A 6,988-nucleotide genomic window follows, 5' to 3' on the forward strand; every position below is an offset into this window, starting at 1 on the left:
GTATCATCCCTACACAGTATTAAATAAGATAACCAAAGTCTTGCCAAAAATGAACAGTTAGCAATATAGCAATCAGGAGATATTTCAATGTAAACCTAAGTTCAGCAATATTAAAAATAAAACTCCAAAATGTTTAATGACTATTACTACAATTTCTCAATTATAATCTTTTAAAACAATGAGATCTACATCTTGTATTTCAAGTGGCAGATACATAAAAATGTGGTTTTGTTAGCTTTGTTTTCTTTTTTCTGAAAAGCAAAACCTTATGTAGTATATAATGAAATGAAATGGCAAATTGTATTATCTTAGAAAATTTTAGTCCTATCAAAAATGATTATACAAAAATCATGTAAAATTATATAAAAACTTAAAATTATCTTTTATTTTGGGCTGTTGTTATGTGCCATCGAGTCGGCCCCAACTCATAGCGACCCCTCCTTGGGTTGCTGAGGCACCATCACTACGGAAGTAGATTGCCCAACCTTTCTTTTGAGGAGTGGCTGGTGGGTTTGAACCAGCCTTCTGGTTAGCAGTCAAGTGCCTTAGGTACTATGCAACCAGAGCTCCTCATTTAAAAATTAATTCTATAAATTGTTTTCTTTACATCTGTGGGTTATAAATTCTTTTGGTTTTTGTTTTCAAGTTCACATGAATTGATATATTATTAATTTAATATGGTAAATATACTGTAAGGTTCTTGGAAATGTCAGACATGATTAGACAATTTTTTGAAGAAACCTGTCCTTCGAAATATTTTATCAGCAACTGTACTCTGGTAGCGTAGCATAGTGCCTAAGGCACTTGACTGCTAACCAGAAGGCTGGTGCTTCAAACCCACCAGCCACTCCTCAGAAGGAAGGTTGAGCAATCTACTTCTGTAGTGGTACCAACTCTGAAACCCAAGGAGGGGCTGCTATGAGTCCAGCCCAGTGGAAGGCACATAACAACCACCACCACCTACTAACCCATAGGTGAAACACAATGTAGGTGTTAAATTCCAAACAGTGAAATTTTAGTATCTCCTGGTAAATTTTTTAAGTTCTCTGAATTTGTTTCCTCAAGTATAAACCATGAGTAGGAGTCTCTGGTAGCATAGTGGCTAAGGCACTTGACTGCTAACCAGAAGGCTGGCAGTTCAAACCCACCAACCACTCCTCGGAAGGAAGGTTGGGCAATCCTACTTCCGTAGTGATACTGCCTCGGAAACCCAAGGAGGAGTCTGGGCTGACTTGAGGGCACATAACAACAACAACAATGTATTTCTAGAGTCGTGAATGAAGATGGAATGACAAAAGCACTGCCTGGAACATTGCCAGGGTTGAATAAATGTTAGTTTCATTTCAGTTGTCCTTGAGTGTCAGCAGCCTTTATTTGACTTTGTGGAGAGATCCTTTGTTTTTCCAAGTAAATACAGCATGTTTCTTGCCTCTTTCTAGCAACTTCCTCTGAAAGTGAAGTATTAACTGCAATGGAGTCAACACTAACGAATGAACTATTTTAATGAAAAATACAAGCATAAATTAATAAATAGGTGAAAAGATACTTTAATGTAGTTTTGTTGTTGTTGTTATTTGCCGTGGAGTAGGCCCGGACTCATAGCGACCCCTCCTTGGGTTTCCGAGGCAGTATCACTATGGAAGTAGATTGCCCCATCTTCCTTCCAAGGAATGGCTGGTGGGTTTGAACCGCCAGCCTTCTGGTTAGCAGTCAAGTGCCTTAGCCACTATGCTACCAGAGCTCCTTTTATTTTCCCAGCCGCCAAATTTTATAATTAATTCCCTTTCTCCCCCACCTGCATCTTCCGCGTCCCTCCACGAAAGGCCCGGGCTGCAGCGCCCCTATGCTTCACTAGGTACAGCCCCACCGAGCCTGGCGAGCTCTAAGGACTCCGTGGCGGACGACTCTCTTTCTCTTGGCCACTACCACTAGAGCTGACGACCAATGGCTGCCATCTCCCGCACTTGTCGTCCCGCCTTCCGGTACCACTGAAGCCAATAGAAAGGACGATATGGCGACAAAGCCCAATGAAAGCTGGGGTCGCCTCGCAGTGCAGTCTGGGCCTCCACCTCCGTTACCCTGGAGCCGAAGCCGCCGCGTCGCTGCCACACTGGAGCCTTCGCCCCCGCCCTCGCCCCCGCCCTGCGTTTAAAGTTCCCGTATCCAGGCATCCTCGCCCCCCACCTCGCCCCGCGCAGGAGTCAAGCACCCACTCTTTGGCTGGCAGACCCTGAGGCTTGGGCCAGGAGTTCGGCCCGAGGAGAGCGAGAAAGAGGCAGGACGCCGCATTAGCTCTGGTGAGGGCCGGAACAGGTTGGGGGTTGGGCTTTAGAAGTGGGCGTGGAGATTGTGGGGGAGTTGGGGTGGCGGAGGGAGGCTCTGGTTTCGTAGTGCCTAAGCCGTTTCACTGCTAACCAGAAGGCTGGCGGTTCAAACCCACCAGCCACTCCTCCGAAGGAAGGTTGGGCAATCTTATTTCCGCAGTGTTGCCGCCTGGGAAACCCAAGGAGGGGTCGCTATGAGTCGAGTCCGACTGGAGTGCATACGACAACAACAACAGGGGAGGCAAGCGCAGGAACGTAGTGGAGCTAGCTGGCTACCGGTATTGGAGGTTGAGAAACCTGTCCAGGGTGTTAAAACACGGAAGAAAAAAGGATTAGGGATGGTGGAGGATTTGGGAAGAGGGGAGGAAGGGTGTTGGTGGCAGAGTACAAGGAAAGTAAGGCTGGAGCCTACTAGCTGGAAGAAGGCCGAGAGGAGAGGAGGCTGATGGAGAGGAAGTTAACGGGAGAAAGACCCTGAGTTAAAGTTTGATTTTTTTTGATGGTCCCGGCAAGAGAAAGAAGGAAGCGAGCATTTTGGCTTGTGCTTCTTCCAAGACAGTTTTGTTCGTTCTTTTGGCTGTGTTTACCAACACCCATAATTTTCCATTGGTCTGCTTAGTCATTGTTCAGCTTTCACATGCATATAAGGCAATTGAAAATGACATGACTTGGGTCTGGCACACCTTAGTCCTCAAAGTCTTATGTTTGATATATAACACTTTAAAGAGGTTTTTTTTGCAGCGAATTTGCCCGATGCAGTATGTCATTTGACTTCTTAGCTGCTGCTTCCATGGGCACTGATTGCGGATCTGAATAAAATGTAATCATTGACAACTCCACTCTTTTCTCCATTTATCATAAGTTGCTTATTGGTCCAGTTGTGAGGATTTCAGTTTTCTTTATGTTGAGGTGTAATGTATACTAAAGACTGGTCTTTGATCTTCCTTAGTAGGTGCTTCAAGTTCTCTTCACTTGGAGCAAGCAAACTTGTGTCCTTGGCATGTTGAAAGTTGTTAATGCGTCTTCCTCCAGTTCTGATGCTGCATTCTTCTTCAACAAGTCCAGCTTCTTGGATTATTTGCTAATCATACAAATTGAATTAATATGGTGAAAGGTTACAACTGTGACACACACCTTTCCTGATGCAGTATCCCCTTGTTCTGTTCATAGCAAACCAAACTCATTGCTGTAGAGTGGGATATGACTCACAGTGATCCCTCCTTGGGTTTCCAAGGCAGTATCACCACAGAAGTAGATTGCCAAACCTTCCTTCTGGGGAGTGGCTGGTGGGTTTGAACTACTGACCTTCTGGTTAGCAGTCAAATGCCTTAGGCACTATGCCACCAGAGCACCTTACATATATAAACACACACGTGTGTGGGTGGGTGTGTGGGTGTGTGTGTGTATTTATGGCCATCCTTTAGGTTAAGAATTTTGAGTTATATATCATTTAATGATATTTTTTTGGAGGTGGGATGGGCAACATGCAGGCTAGAAAAAGGTAAAATTGAAAGAAAGGATTAAATAGAGAGATTCTTTACATTCTTTGTTTTCCTTTTCAAAGAAGCATGGCGGTTATTTTAATCTATTTTTTTTTTCTAGTTGTAGTTCTACATTTGAATTTTTTATGACTATTTTAAATATTTTGCTGCTGTTGTGTGCCATCGAGTCGGACCCCGACTCTTAGCGACCCCTCCTTGGGTTTCCGAGGCGGTATCACTACAGAAGTAGATTGCCCCATCTTCCTTCCGAGGAGTGGCTGGTGGGTTTGAACTGCCAGCCTTCTGGTTAGCAGTCAAGTGCCTTAGCCACTATGCTACCAGAGCTCGGAAACCCAAAGAGGGGTCACTATGAGTCAGGTCTGACTTGACAGCACATAACAACAACATTTTAAATATTTTACTTTGTGATTTTGCTGCATACTTAACTTTGCTTACTAAAACAACTGTTGTTGTTGCTGTTTGCCGTCGAGCCGGCCCAGACTCATAGCGACCCCTCCTTGGGTTTCCGAGGCAGTATCACTACGCAAGTAGGATTGCTCAACCTTCCTCCCGAGTAGTGGCTGGTGGGTTTGAACCGCCAGCCTTCTGGTGAGCAGTCAAGTGCCTTAGGTACTATGCTACCAGAGCTCCCTGCTAAAACAACTAGAAGGAGATAATTGTTTTGATTCTCTAAATTGACAACTTTGTCATTCGAGTATTGAAAGTAATCGGTGATCTTGGAAAAGGCATTTTTCTTCTTTTGTTAAAGTCACATCCCTTTTGTTGAACAATCGTATACTGAATTCTATAACGCGTAATAGAAACCCGTTATCATATAGCTGCTAGCCTCTGTGCAAAGGCATTTGACTGTGTGGATCATAACAAATTACGGATAACATTGCAAAGACTGGGAATTCCAGAACATTTAATTGTGCTCTTGAGGAACCTATTCATAGACCATGAGGCTGTTGTTCAACCCAAATAAAGAGATACTTCATGGTTTAAAACAGGAAAGCCATATGTGTCAGGATTGTATCCTTTTACCATACTTATTCCATCTATATGCTGAGCAAATAATCTGAGAACCTGAACTATAGAAGAAGAATGTGGCATCAGGATAGAGAAAGACACATTAACAACCTGTGATTTGCAGATGACACAATCCTGCTTGCTGAGAGTGAAGATGACTTGAAACACTTACTGATGACTATAAAAGACTACAGTTTAAGAATGGATTACACCTCAAACTAAAGAAAGCATCTTCCCAGCTGGACCATTAAGCAACATCACAATAAATGAAGAAGATAGAAGTTGACAGGGATTTCATTTTACTTAGATCTACAATCAATACCCATGGAAGTAGGAGTCAAGAAATCAGACATTATATTGCATTGGGCAGATCTGCTGCAAGGGACCTCTTTAAAGTGTCAAAGAACAAAGTCACTTTGAAGAAGGTGCACCTGACCCAAGCCATGGTATTTGCAATCACCTGATATGCATGTGAAAGCTGGACACCGAATAAGGAAGCGCAAAGAAGAGTTGATGCCTTTGAATTGTGGTGCTGGTGAAGAACACTGAAAATACCAAGGACTGCTTGAAGAATGAACAAATTTTTCCTGGAAGAAGTGCAACCAGAATGCTCCTTGGAAGTGAGAATGGGCAGACTTCCTCTCCCCTACTTTGGTCATGTTGTCCGAAGGGACCATTCCTTGAAGAAGGATATCATGCTTGGTAAAGTGGAGGATCAGAAATCAAGGGGAAAACCCTCAATGAGATGGAATGATAGACTGCAATGATGGTCTCAAGCATAGCAAGGACTGTGAGGATAGAGCAGGACCTGGGCAGTTGTACGTTCTGTTGTACATGGGGTCACTGTGAGTCAGAATCATCTCGACGGCACCTAACAACAACAACAACAACAACAGCACTCTCCTGGTTCTGCTGCCTGTCATTCTTCATTTCCTTTCTAGGATCATCCTCATCTGTCCATCATTTATTTATTGCTTCAGTCTTCAGCCTTGTCTTTTCACTTTATGTTCTTTTCTTGGCTGAGTTCATTCTCTACTTAGGCTTCTACTTTTTATACTTTATTAATGCAAACCCAACTTTTTTTTTTTATCCCTGTCTTTAAACTTTTGAGTTAACTCCAAACATATAGCTGATTTTTAGTATTGCTACATAGATTGCCACAGGCAACCCAAGCTCAGTGTGTCTAGTATTGTAGCCAGCAGTTTTTCCCACTAAGCCTGTTCTGTTGAATAGTACCATACCTACCCATTGTACAAGCTTGAAACTTTGGAATTAATTCAAGCTTTTCTCTCTCTCTCTCATACCACACAATTAATTTATTACCAGCTGCAGTTTATTTTACGTTACTAGAATCAGTTCTAAGCTGTTGCTGTCTAGTTACATTCATTTAGTTTAAACACTGTTATCTTTCACCTACTAACAAGACCAAATGGTTTTCATTCTTCAGCCTTGTTGCCCTCCAGTTCTTTGAACTGCAGTTGGACCTTTGTAAATGTCATATCTGATCATTTAAATCCTGCTGAAGATTCTTTATTTGTTCCCAACCAACATCTTAGTGTGACATAGAGATCTTTCTTGAAATGGTCACTTCTCGGTGACCTAGCCTCACTTCTTATTACTTTATCACTACCCACCATTCCATATAGCCATTCTCAACCAGTATTGTCCAACAGAAATATAATGTGAATCATATACATAATGTAAAAATTTCCAGTAGTCACTTAAAAAATATAAATAAGTGAAATTAATTTTAATGATATATTTTATTTAACCTAATATATCCAAAATTTTATTTCACTGTATAATGAGTATAAAAAAGATTATTAAAGAGATATTTTATGTTCTTTTTTATGTACTAAATTTTCAAAATCCAATGTTTATTTTATACTTATGACTTAACTGAATTCTGATTAGCTAGATTTTAACCTCAGCAGTCACTGTGTTAGACAGCACAATGTAACCTATTCAAGGTGTGACTTTGTGCCACATTTATCTAATGGCTTTGCTTTTGTACATGCTGTTTCTTCTTACTGAAATAAGTCTTCTCTCACTAACTGACTTCTTTTACTAACCCTGCTCAACCCCCTCCTACCTCCCCAAAACACACACAACCCCCTCCACAGAAGTACAATCAAAATAATTCTTATGCTTAAC

This window comes from Orycteropus afer, unplaced genomic scaffold, assembly GCF_000298275.1.
Source record: "Orycteropus afer afer isolate SDZICR_OR568_19922 unplaced genomic scaffold, OryAfe1.0 scaffold00011, whole genome shotgun sequence".
In the NCBI taxonomy this organism is placed as follows: Eukaryota; Metazoa; Chordata; class Mammalia; order Tubulidentata; family Orycteropodidae; genus Orycteropus; species Orycteropus afer.